The sequence below is a fragment of the Mytilus trossulus genome, chromosome 2 (assembly GCF_036588685.1).
Source record: "Mytilus trossulus isolate FHL-02 chromosome 2, PNRI_Mtr1.1.1.hap1, whole genome shotgun sequence".
In the NCBI taxonomy this organism is placed as follows: domain Eukaryota; kingdom Metazoa; phylum Mollusca; class Bivalvia; order Mytilida; family Mytilidae; genus Mytilus; species Mytilus trossulus.
Genome location: NC_086374.1, coordinates 30,592,940 through 30,593,633, shown reverse-complemented (window position 1 = coordinate 30,593,633; position 694 = coordinate 30,592,940).

Below are 694 nucleotides of genomic sequence, written 5' to 3'. Positions count from 1 at the left end.
AGTTAAAGGGAAAATTCACGATTTTTTACTTATGGTTTAAATATGTTCATTATGACATAATATATATATTCACAAAGTTTTATCGCTATATGTGCAGTAATAAAGGAGAAATTCAATATTTAATGAAAAAATATTAACTACTTCCTGTAGGTCGTGACGTTTTCTCCTGGTTTTTGCATGCCGGGATTTAAAATACAATCATTAAAAGTCTTGGTTTTTAATCATATTTTAACGTAATCGTAAGCGCGCCGATGACTTATGCTTTATCTAAATAACCATCCGATAATAAGAAGATAAAACGCACAGGCGTTCAATTGTACATATTCATGAGATAAATTTTCGATGTTAAACGTATATATTCGAATTATTTTTGTAGACAACACAAAAAGTTATAAATTTATTTTTAATTAATATATTTTCGGACTGATAAGGTGAACAAAGTAAAGTACAATAATCTGAAAAGACAATATGTTGGTGTACTCTTATTGACCTTTTACTATCTCTGCTATGACTTGGTTGATACGATGTGTGTATTCACGGTTCTGTGGCAATACTCGTAGATGGCTTGTTGAAAGGTAAATTGTTATTTGCACTTCGGTATTTAACCACGCCTCTCGGGCACACCTTGCCAGGTGTGACTGTCTATTCGGATCAGTGAATTATAAGACACTGATAATTATAATTCAATACACAT